The sequence below is a fragment of the Oryctolagus cuniculus genome, chromosome 3 (assembly GCF_051225735.1).
Source record: "Oryctolagus cuniculus isolate XC-2025 breed Fujian yellow rabbit chromosome 3, ASM5122573v1, whole genome shotgun sequence".
Classification (NCBI taxonomy): Eukaryota; Metazoa; Chordata; class Mammalia; order Lagomorpha; family Leporidae; genus Oryctolagus; species Oryctolagus cuniculus.
In genome coordinates, this window is record NC_142869.1 from 128,259,270 (window position 1) to 128,271,372 (window position 12,103).

Below are 12,103 nucleotides of genomic sequence, written 5' to 3' on the forward strand. Positions count from 1 at the left end.
CGGCGCCGCAGACAGAGGATTAGTCTAGAGAGCCACGGCGCTGGCAAGAAGAGTGTTTTGTATGGGCTTCTTTACATGGATATGGTTGACAGCCTATATGGTAGTCCTTAGCCTCCAGTCCCTCCAGAGATTAAGTGTGACATTGTGCTGCCCCTGTCATAAATCACACTGTCAGTCCAGAACTCAATGCGGTCTCCTAGATGAGCGGTAGGGACCCAAGTACTTGAGTCATCACCTGCTGCTTCCCAATATGCATTAGCAGGAAGCTGGATTAGAAGCAGAGCTGGGACTTGAAACCAAGAACTTCCATAAGGGATACAGGTGTCCAAATGGTGACCCGTTGTGCCAGATGTCAGCCCTGAGGTTAGTTCTTTACTACACATTAGGCTCCACACAGCCAACAACAATTTGACCTCTCTTCCATAGTTGAGTTTTAGCTGATGGAATCATGCAGTGATCTTTCTTTTGTGTCTGGCTTCCTTTGCAAATCAAGGTGTCCATGAGATTTATCCTTTTCAGTCCTGTACAGTAGTCTATTACATGCATGTACTATAAGTTTCTAGTCCTGATAAATATTCATTTGTTGATGAACGTTTGCATTGTTGACCGTTTGGCGCAATTTTGAATAAAGGCACTATGCGCATTCTCGTACATACTACATGGTAGAAATAGCATCTATTTCTGGTGGGTAACTTCCCAAGGGTAGAGATTCCAGGCCAGAGTTGCACATACATTTGTAATATATACTGTCCAAGTGTCCACCAAGTGGGTGAAATTTCTTACACCTCCTTAATTTCTCCTTCTCAGTCCCCTTTCTGCTCATGTCTCTGATTTCTGAATGTTATGTGTCCATGGCTTAGTTCTCGAGCCATTTTTCTTTCCTATCTTTACTCATTTTCTTGGTTATCTCATCCAGTCTCATGGCTTTACGTAATGCTATGAATTGTTTCCTGCCCCTTCCCCCAAATTAATATGTTGAAGCCATAATCCCCAACATGATTATATCTGGAGATGGGGCTTTCAAGAGGTACATATGGTTAAATGAGGTTATAAGGGTAGAGTATTTTAATTTATAGGATTGGTGACCTTGGTGGAGGGTGAGAGGGAGAGATGAGAGGAAGGAAGTGAGGGGGGAAAAGGAGGAGTAGGGAGGCATGAATGAGAGGGGGAGGTAGAGGGAGGGAGAGAGAGAAAGAAAGATCTTTCTTTAATGTACAAGCACCAAGAAAAGGCTATGTGAGGACACAGTGGGGAGGCAGCTGTCTGCCAGCCAGGAACTTGAACATGCTGGCACCTGACCTCAAGAGTTCTAGCTTCAGGGGGCTGCTTTGTCGCAGTGGGTTAACCTGATGCCTGGGGTTTTGGCATCCCAAATGGGAGCCAATGCAAGTCCTGGCTATTCCACTTCTGATCCAGCTCCCTCCTGATGTGCCTGGGAAAGCAGTGGAAAATGGCCCAAGTGCTTGGGCCCCTGCACCCACATGGGAGACCTGGAAGAAGGTCCTGGCTCCTGGCTTCAGTCTGGCCTGATCCTGGCCAGTGTGGCCATTTGGGGAGTGCACCAGCAGTTGGAAGATAGATCTCTGTCTCTCCTTCTTTCTCTGTAACTCTTCCTTCAAATAAATAAATAAATAAATAAATCCTTTTTGTTTTTTAAAAATATCCAGCTTCCAGAATTATGAGAATGAATTTTAATTGTTTAGCCGGCTCTGCCGCTCAATTAGGCCAATCATCCGCCTGCGGCATCGGCACCCCGGGTTCTAGTCCCAGTCGGGGAGCCAGATTCTGTCCCAGTTGCCCCTCTTCCAGTCCAACTCTCTGCTGTGGCCCGGGAGTGCAGTGAAGGATGGCCCAAGTGCTTGGGCCCTGCACCCCATGGGAGACCAGGAGAAGCACCCGGCTCCCGGCTTCGGATCAACACGGTGCACCGGCCGCAGCAGCCATTGGAAGGTGAACCAATGGTAAAGGAAGACCTTTCTCTCTGTCTCTCTCTCACTGTCCACTCTGCCTGTCAAAAAAATTTTTTTTAATTGTTTGAGGCACTTATATGTTATTTTGTTAGCAACCTGAGCAGACCAAGACAGATACCATTTGTATGTTATCTTTCCAATTTATATCTCAAACTAACACTTTCCACTTGAATTCAACTGCATACTTGACTCTCACTTGCATAACTAACATACCTCTAACATACCGCTTCTATCCTATGGTTCACTCCCCAAAAGGCCACAGCAGCTGGGGCTGAGCTAGGCCAGACTGAAGCCAGGGGCCAGGAGCCTCATGCTGATCTCCCGCATGGGTGGCAGGGGCCCAAGCATTTGGGTTATCTTCTGCTGCTTTCCCATCAGGGAAGTTAGCAGGGAGCAGGATACTGGCGCCTATATGGGATGCCAACATTGCAGGTGGCAGCTTGACTCATTGAGCCACAACATGAACCTCAGTTAATTAATTTTTATTCATTGCACATTGCATTGTTAACTTTCTTCCCTATTGTTTTGTTTATTTAGTGTATAGTCTTGTAACTTTTGAATCGCCTTCATTACTTGTGTGATATGATATGGCATACTATTTAGGTTAATGCTTTTCTTCATTTAAATATTTATTTATTGGGGGCAGGTGGTGTGGCATACTGGGGGCCACAGCACTGGCCCTACATTGATGCTTTTGACCTTAATTCTTTTTTTTTTTTTTTTTTTGACAGGCAGAGTGGACAGTGAGAGAGAGAGACAGAGAGAAAGGTCTTCCTTTTCCATTGGTCCAACCCCCACAATGGCCGCTGCGGCCGGTGCACAGCAGCCGGTGCACCGCGCTGATCCACATGCTTCTCCTGGTCTCCCATGCGGGTGCAGGGCCCAAGGACTTGGGCCATGCTCCACTGCACTCCCGGGCCACAGCAGAGAGCTGGACTGGAAGAGGGGCAACAGGGACAGAATCCAGTGCTCCGACCGGGACTAGAACCCAGTGTGCCGGTGCCGCCGGCGGAGGATTAGCCTATTGAGCCACGGCGCCAGCCTCGACCTTAATTCTTATTACTTCTGCTTTCCGTTTCTGTAATTGCTTGCTGCATCTTTGTGCCTTTAATTTCAACCTTCACTTTGTTTTGCCTGCATTTCTTATTATTAGCTTAGATCTAAGCTTAGCTTTTAAACCAAGATGAGGCTCTGCCTTTCTTTGAGAACTTGAAATGATGGAAGACTTTCCCTCTACCCTCTGAGGGTTTCAAAATTGAGACCTCTAAGTAACCAACAGTAGGCAGATTAACAGGAGAAAAGATATATAGTCATCTTGCTCCTTATCCTTGGGGAATATCCTCCAAGGTTCCAGAGATGTCTGGAACCATAGGTAGCACTGAACCCCACAGGCACTGCGTTTTCCTATGCATACCTGTGACAAAGTCCAATTTAAAAATTAGGCACAGTAAGAGGTTAACAACAATTACTAGTAGTAAAATAGGACAATTATAACAATAGACAGTAATAAAAGCCTTGTGAATGTGGTATATACTATGTGGCCAGAGAATTCATCATGCTATTCAGAATGTCAATTTAACCTTATGCACTGTTTATGTCTGGAGTTTTTAATTTTTATTTTTTGGACTGTGGCTGTCTATAACCAACTGAAACCATGGAAAGCAAAAATGCAGATAAGGAGGGAGGACTACACACTTATTATATACATGGGGACACCATGTGCAAGAAGAGTGAATGCTGAGATTTAGAGGCTTGCATAACCTCTTCATAGGCAAGGGGGAGGTAGGCAATTAGGGGAACGTAACTGACTCCTGGAAGGATGGATGCACCCTCAGGAGAATAGGTGACCACTTGTTACAAAGATATTTGGTGTGGTGTCCCTTGTGTTTCTCCTCCTGTGCTAGGATTTAATCTTCCCTAATTGGTGAGATTCTTGGGGAAGAGATTCAGGAAACTGAGTTCCTTTTGGGGTACCTGTCTTAACATCAGGGAAGGTCAGAGAAAGCTTCTTCCCAGCATTTGCTGTTCCCTAGAAGTCCTCAGTTTGAAGTCATCAGTATAGCAAAGTGGTATTTTTTATTTATTTATTTACTATTTTTTATATATTTTTAAAGGTTTATTTATTTGAAAGACACAGTTACAGAGAGAGGTAGAGAGAGAGAGACAGGTCTTCCATCCGCTGGTTCACTCCCCAGATGGCCGCAATGGCTGTAGCTGTGCCGATCTGAAGCCAGGAGCCAGGAGCTTCTTTTGAGTCTCCCACGTGGGTGCAGGGGCCCAAGCACTTGGGCCATCCTCCACTGCCTTCCCAGGCCACAGCAAAGAGCTGGACTGGAAGAGGAGCAACCAGGACTAGAACCTGGCACCCATAAGTGATGCTGGCGCCGCAGGCAGAGGATTACCCAAGTAAGCCATGGCGCCGGCCCCGAAAATGCTTTTTTTTTTTTTTTTTAAAAAAAAGATTTATTTATTTGAAAGGTAGAGTTATAGACACAGAGAGGAGAGACAGAGAGAAGGGTCTACATCCACTGGTTTGCTTCCAGATGTGCACAACGGCTGGAGCTGAGCTGATCCGAAGGCAGGAGCAAGGAGCTTCATCTGGGTCTCCCACTTGGATGCAGGAGCCCAAGAACGCTGGCCATCTTCTGCTTTCCCAGGCCATAGCAGAGAGCTAAATCAGAAGTGGAGCAGCTGTGACTTGAACTGGTGCCCATATGGGATGCTGGTGCTACAGGCAGCGACTTTACCCACTATGCCATATCACCAGCCCCCCAAAAATGCATTTCTTAATGTGAGTCATCGTTAAAAGCAGCTTGAAATCATGGACTCAAATGGACCTGTGTTGCCTGAAAGGCCTGAAGCAATCAAGAACTGATCTAGTCTGTTTGGCTCCACTCATGACAGGCTCATCACTTCATTGCTTTAAGAACCATATAGCTGGCTGGCGCCGCGGCTCACTAGGCTAATCCTCCGCCTTGCGGCGCCGGCACACCGGGTTCTAGTCCGGCCGGGGGGTCGGATTCTGTCCCGGTTGCCCCTCTTCCAGGCCAGCTCTCTGCTGTGGCCAAGGAGTGCAGTGGAGGATGGCCGAAGTCCTTGGGCCCTGCACCCCATGGGAGACCAGGATAAGTACCTGGCTCCTGCCATCGGATCAGCACAGTGCGCCGGCCACGGCGGCCATTGGAGGGTGAACCAACAGCAAAGGAAGACCTTTCTCTCTGTGTCTCTCTCTCACTGTCCACTCTGCCTGTCAAAAAAAAAAAAAAAAAAAAAAAAGCAACAACAACAAAAAAAACCATAGAGCGGAGCCTTGAGAAATTTAGAGCAGTGATTCTCAACCTTCGGTGTGCTAAGACTCCCGGGGAGAAGCATGGTAAGTCAGAGACTCCAGGCTTGGGGCCCATGAGTTTACGTTGCCCGTAAGCTGCCAGGTAATGGGGATGTTCCTGGTGTAAGGGCTGCATTTTGCTAACAGTGATTCTCAAACTTGAATAGGCATTAGAATCATCTGAGGGGTTTGTTACAACAGTGCTGGGCTTGCTCCCAGTTCCTGACTCAGTAGGTCTGAGAATGTGTATTTCTGAGAAGTTTCCAGTGATACTAAGGCTGCTGGTCTGGTGACCACACTTTGAGAAGTGCTGATTCAAAGGAAGGGAAGATTGGAAGACAAGATTGGAGCTTGACGAGAACCTGCCCACACAGTAGAGGGCTCTGGACAGCCTTGTGTTCAAATCAAGTCATTAGGGGCCCACAAGAAGATACAGAACATAAACTATTCATGTAAATGAGGGGAGGTTGCGTCATTGTATAGATAAAAAATCCTCTCAGGTGGGGCCGGCATCTGGCCTAATGATTAAGACACCCACGTCCCATATGAGAGTACCTAGGTTTGATTCCTATCTCTAGCTCCTGACTCCAGCTTCCTACTAATGCGGACCTGGGAAGCAGCAGGTGATGGCTTAAGTTACTGGGTTCCTGCCACTGATATGGGAGACTTGGACTGAGTTCCTGGCTCCAGGCTTTGGACCCAGCTACAGGCTGTTGTGTGTATCTGGGAAGAGAACTGGCAGGTGAGAAATCTCTGCTTTTCTGTCTCTCAAATTTTTAAAAACTGTTTATATTTTAAATCTTATGATGAAATTTTGTCAAGACTGCCTCTTAGAAAGGGAAAGAGGAGGTTTGGTTAATGATCTTCATTAGATAGTTCATTCAGTGCTTTCAACAGCTGAGTGCTGTTAGTAAAAATGGGAACATTTCGAACTTTTTAAAAAAGATTTATTTATTTTACTTGAAAGGCAGAGTTACAGAGAGAGGCAGAGAGAGAGAGAGAGAGAGAGAGAGAGAGAGAGAGAGAGAGAGAGAGAGAGAGAGAGAGAAAGAGAGAAAGAGAGAAAGAGAGAAAGAGAGAAAGAGAGAGAGAGAGAGAGAGACATCTTCTATCTGCTGATTCACTCACCAATGACCAGGATGGCTGGAGCTGGGCCAGTACAAAGTCAGGAGCCAGGAGTTTCTTCCAGGTTTCCCACGTGGGTGCAGGAGCCCAAGGACTAGGGCCATCTTCCACTGCTTTCCCAGGCACATTAGCAGGGAGCTGGATCAGAAGTAGAGCAGTTGGGATTCAAACCAGTGCCCATATGGGATGCCAGTGCTGTAGGTGGTGGTTTAACCCGCTATGCTGCAGCGCTGGCCCCAAACTTTTCTAATCAAGATAAATCCTTGGAAAGTAGACCGTGTTTATACAAGTATGATGTCACCCTGATCTTTCAAAGTGTAAACAATGTAAGTAGAATGTTCTAGTTCACGCAAAATTTATTTTCTCATGGAAAGCCTAATCAACTTGATCTCCATGTATTTCCCATAGTGGTTTTCCTTTATTTATTTATTTTTAGTAAAATGGACTTTAAAATTTTATTTATTTAAAGGACTCTGCGGGTGAAGGGGAATCTTCCATCTGCTGGTTTACTCCCCAGATGGCCACGTGGCCAGAGCTGTGCCAGGCCAAAGCCAGGAACCTGGACCTCCATTCAGGACGGGTTTCCCATGTGGGTGTCAGGGGCCCAAGTACTTAGGCTATCCTCTGCTGCTTTCTCAGGTGCATTAGCAGGGAGCTGGTTGGAAAGCAGAGCAGCCTGGACCATGATATGGCATGCAGGCATTGTGAGCAGTGGCTTAATTCACTGTACCACCATGCACCATCTTTTAAATCAAAGTTAAAATAAGGACAGATGTTATTTTTGAAAGTTAGGGCAGCACAGCTGTCCCATAGAATGTGTATACTCCCATGTTCACTGATGGTTTCCTCTTGACAGCACGTGCCCCATTCCTCTCTTCCCCACAGCTTCTGTAATCTGTAAGTCTTGACTGGATTGATTTTAAATATTTTGATGAGAATAGTTTCATAGGCAATCCTGTTTACTTCAGATTGCCTCACACCAACAAGAACATGCTGTGTGTTTCTGTTACAATCAGCACTACCTAAGAGTGATCTCTGTGTTAAGGTGGTGACAGCTTCCCTCCAACAATTACGTTCACTGTAGGATAATAGTTTGGCATTATGCAAGTGTAAAATTCTCCATCAGACTTTCAATTAATGGTTTGGCATCTACAGATAATCTTGTCTGGATCATTATTTCTTAAGTGCTGGCAAAGCTTGAATTCCTCAGTTGTGTAATTTGTTCTACAATTATTAGCTGGCATTCTTCTCTAAGGAGCAACTTTTCTTTCATCAATTGGAGATGTTTTGGTACCCCAAAATACATTTTTTTTTTAAATTTGAGAGATAGATGGAGCTACCATCCAATGGTTCATTTTCCAAATGCCTGCAATACCTGGGGCTAGATCAAGCTGAGCCAAGAGCTGGGAACTCAGTCTAGTTTCCCATGTGTATGGCAGGACTTAACTACTTGAGCCATCACCACTGCCTCTCAGGGTCTGCATTAACAGGAAGCTGGAGTCAGGAACTGGAGCCTGGGGTCAAACCCAGACACTCCAATATGGGATTAGGGCATTTTAACTGGTAGGCAAATGTTTGCCTCCTAAAATAGATTTCTTACTGGGAAGGTAAGCTAAATGCTTAATTCTTTCCCCATAATTAACAATTTTCTAGTAATGGGTGTCAATAAATCTTCTCAGCTTTGGCCAATCATTGCCCCAGCTGCTCCTGTGTCCCTTTAATACACTCTACCTTTAAAAACGTCTTTGCTTTTTTTTTTTTTTAAGTTTCCCAGGCTGCCTTTTATATTCCCTGCTTTAGATGCAGAATCAGCCATTTCTCCAGGACTTCCTGAAGCTTCTAGTAAGGAATGATATGTAGAGATCAATAGCTGAAGCTCATTATGTTGACCTTTATCCATTTCATCTTCTCCAAACAAAACAAATAGTAGCAGCTTTCATTTATTTATTATTTTCAAAGATTTATTGTTTTTTTTTTTTTTTTTTTTTTTTTTTTTTTTTTTTTTTTGAAAGGTGGAGTTACAGAGAGGCAGAGGCAGAGAGAGAGGTCTTCCATCCACTGGTTCAATCCCCAGTTGGCTGCAATGGCCGGAGCTGGGCTGATCTGAAGCCAGGAGCCAGGAACTTCTTCCTGGTCTCCCATGTGTGTGCAGGGGCCCAAGCACTTGGGCCATCCTCCATTGCTTTCCCAGGTACTTCATCAGGGAGCTAGATTGGAAATGGAGCAGCCTGGACTTGAACTGGCACCCATATGGGATGCTGGCACTGCAGGCAGCAGCTTTACCCGCTATTCCAGAGTGCTGGCCCCAGATGTGTGCTTTCAGTTTTCCTGGGCACACACTTAGTAGTAGAGTTCTGTGTCTAACTTTTTGAAAAACTGTCAAATAGTTTTATAAAGCAGCTGTACCAGTTTATATCACCAGAAGTGTTGATAAGGGTTCTCACCACAATTTGGTATTGTCTTCTTTAAAAAAATTTTTTTTATTATAGCCACTCTAGTTGGTATGCACTGTATATCATTGTGGCTTTGATTTGCATTTCTCTAATGGCTAATGATACTGAGCCATCTTTTTATGGGCAAATTGGCCATTGTGCATCTTCTTTAGAGAAATGTACATTCCTATCTTTGCCAATTTTTAAATTGGGTTGTCTTTTTATTATTGCGTCATAAGTGTTCTTTATATATTCTGGATACTAGTCTCTTTAAATTTTTTTTAATTAAAAAAAATTTTTTTGACAGGCAGAGTGGACAGTGAGAGAGAGAGAGAGACAGAGAGAAAGGTCTTCCTTTTCCGTTGGTTCACCCTCCAATGGCCTCCGCAGCCGGCACACTGCGGCGGGCGTACCGCGCTGATCGGAAGCCAGGAGCCAGGTGCTTCTTCTGGTCTCCCATGTGGGTGCAGGGCCCAAGCACTTGGGCCATCCTCCACTGCACTCCTGGGCCACAGCAGAGAGCTGGACTGGAAGAGGAGCAACTGGGACAGAATCCAGTGCCCCAGCCAGGATTAGAACTTGGGGTGCCAGTGCCGCAGGCGGAGGATTGGCCTATTGAGCCACAGCGCCGGCCCTGGATACTAGACTCTTATCAGATACATGATTTATAAATATTTTCTCCCATTCTGTGGCTTGTCTATTTTTTCTGAATAGCCTCATATGAAGTACATTAAATTTTCATGTAGTCTAGTTTACCTGGTTTTTTATTCTGTTGTCTCTCATTCTGCTGTCTTAGTAAAGAAACTGTTACTAAATCAAGGACAAAGACATGAAGATTTACTCATATGTTTTCCTCTTAAGTTTGTACTGTGCATTTTACAGTTAGGTCTTTACTTCATTTTGAGTCAAAATTTTTTTAAACTTTTTTTTTTTTTAGATTTTATTTGAGAGGTAGAGTTACAGACAGTGAGAGGCAGAGACAGAGAGAAAGGTCTTCCTTCTGCTGGTTCACTCCCCAAATGGCCACAACGGTTGGAGCTGTGCCGATCCGAAGCCAGGAGCCAGTTGCTTCTTCCTGGTCTCCCACGCGGGTGCAGGGGCCCAAGCATTTGGGCCATCTCCTACTGCTTTCCCAGGCCATAGCAGAGAGATGGATTTGAAGTAGAGCAGCTGGGACTCAAACCAGTGTCCATATGGGATGCCAGCTCAGCAGGTGGTGGCTTTACCAGCTATGGCACAGTGCCAGCACCCCAATATTCTTTTGATTATTATAGCATTCAAATTGGAAAGTGTGATTCCTCCAACTTTGTTCTTTTTTTTTTCAAGATCATTTGACTTTTCTTGGCCCCTTGCATGTTTGTATTAATTTTACAATGAGTTTGTTCATTTTTGCAAGAAGCTGGTTGGGACTTGATAAAAATTGTAATAAATATGCAAATCAGGTTGGAAAATACTACCACCCTACCCACATTAAGTCCCTGAACCCATGTCTTTTCAGTTACTGTGGTCTTTGATTCCTTTCAATAATGTTCAGTGTGCCAGTCTTGAACTTCTTATGTTAAATCTATTCCTAAGTGTTTTATTATTTTTTTAAAGATTTTTATTTATTTATTTGAGAGGTAGAGTTACAGACAGTGAGAGGGAAAGACAGAGAGAAAGGTCTTCCTTTTGTTGGTTCACTCCCCAAATGGCCACAACTTTTGGAGCTGTGCCAATCCAAAGCCAGGAGCCAGGTGCTTCTTCTTGGTCTACCATGCGGGTACAGGGGCCCAAGCACTTGGGCCATCTTCTATTGCTTTCCCAGGCTATAGCAGAGAGCCAGATTGGAAAAGGAACAGCTGGGACTAGGATTGGTGCCATATGGGATGCTGGCGCCACAGGCGGAGGATTAACCCACTGCACCATGGCACCGGCTCCTAATTTTTGATGCTAATATAAGTGGAATTCTGTTCTTTTTCAAAGAAAATGTCTTTATTTTAGTAGAAGCAAGCAGAGACCTCTGTTGGTTCGAATCCCAGATGCTCCACCTCAACAATGCACCTGGGAAAGCAGTGGAAGACAGCCCAAATATTTGGGCCCCTGGCACCAATGTGGGAGATATGGATGGAGTTCTTGGCTCCTGGCTTTTTGCCTGGCACAGCCCCAGCTGTTGCAGCCATATGAGGAGTGAACCAGCAGATGGAAGATCTTTCTCTGTCTCTTCCTTTCAAATAAATAAAATGAATCTTTTTTTTTTTAAAAAAAAGAAACCCAAAAACAAACCCCAAAATAACTCCCAATGTTGTGAGATAGCTCCAAATTAAATTTTCTGTAAACTCTTTAAGTTCTAATTTCAGCCTACTGCTTCCAAAAATAGTTGTCGTTCTCAGCTGGTGACTTTAACCTCATGACTGAGACTCTTTGTCTTGAGGAAGCCAAATATTTCCACTTAGCAAGTCTGTGCAGGTATTTCTTCCCAATTCATAACTAGTGCTTTCTTTTCACAATATTTCAACATGCTTACCTGACTTTTTGAGAAAGAGACATTCATGAGCTGGATATAAAATGCCTTTTAGAACATGGGTTCAAACTGTGCGGTCAAGTTTACTCGTCAGTCATAGGTCTACTGAAATGAAGCCAGAACGACCTGGTTCTAGTTCTGAATCTATCATTAACCTGAATACAGGGCCTTAGGTCAATCCCTTAAATGATCTGGCCTTCAGTTTTCTCACACTAAAATAAGGGTGGTAGATAAGATAATATCTAAGGTACCTTCTGGATTCTGATGCTGGATTTGAGGCTCTGTTTCCTATTATTTCCATCACATAAGTTGGATAAATACTGGTTTTTCTTAGACAACGTTTTTTTTTTAATTTATGTTTTTATTTGAAAGGGAGATTGAGAGCAAGAGTGAGATCTTCCATCTGCTGATTCAATCTCTTGATGGCTGCAACAGCCAGAGGTGGTTTAGGCTGTAGCCAGGACCCTGGAGTGCCATTTGTGTCTCCACAAGGGTGGCACTTGAGCCGTCTTCCTGCTCCTTTCCATGTGCATTAGTAGGGAACTGGATCAGAAACAGAGTAGCCAAGAAGTGAACTGGGGCTCAGATACAGAATGCTGGCATTGCAGGTGGCAGCTTGGCTCACTGCACCACAATGCCAACCCTTTTGGACAACTTTTGGGGATGCGAGGCTTTTCTCATGCCCATGTTGAAAGTGTAGAAACCAGATGTCCCATCTCCAACTAGGCAAATGTCCTAGCTGCTCATT

At 44.7% G+C, this 12,103-nt stretch overlaps 1 long non-coding RNA gene across 1 annotated transcript in view; it reads right to left on the minus strand.

Annotated features, from left to right (window-relative positions):
- Positions 1-12,103, minus strand: part of LOC138849023 (uncharacterized) — a 39,423-nt gene that overhangs the window by 15,309 nt on the left and 12,011 nt on the right. The window contains exon 2 of the long non-coding RNA XR_016231681.1: positions 6,427-6,561. This is a non-coding gene — a long non-coding RNA (uncharacterized LOC138849023). The remainder of the gene's footprint in view (positions 1-6,426; positions 6,562-12,103) is intronic.